A 351-nucleotide genomic window follows, 5' to 3' on the forward strand; every position below is an offset into this window, starting at 1 on the left:
GCTTAAACACTAGCTTTCACACACATGGTCAAATTAAGTCTCTATTCATAATAACTTCCTCTAAGCATCCAGATTGCTATATAGTAAAGACGGTGCTCTCTAAGAATGTGTGAAGGAAGCAAAAATAAAGTAAAACCAGCGTTTAACTCAAGAAAGAAATTAAAATCAACAAATGTCATTTTCCTAGACTAAGAGACTCCCTATCAATGCTATCATAGGCCCTCAACAACACATTTACTATGTATAATCAAGGTAATCACTTAAGTAATTAATTTAATGCTATTAAAAATAAAGATTATAACAGAAAGGAAGAAGAAAAATACTATGTTAGTGATTACGGAGACAACAATC

Source organism: Dioscorea cayenensis, chromosome 9 (genome assembly GCF_009730915.1).
Source record: "Dioscorea cayenensis subsp. rotundata cultivar TDr96_F1 chromosome 9, TDr96_F1_v2_PseudoChromosome.rev07_lg8_w22 25.fasta, whole genome shotgun sequence".
NCBI classification, from domain to species: domain Eukaryota; kingdom Viridiplantae; phylum Streptophyta; class Magnoliopsida; order Dioscoreales; family Dioscoreaceae; genus Dioscorea; species Dioscorea cayenensis.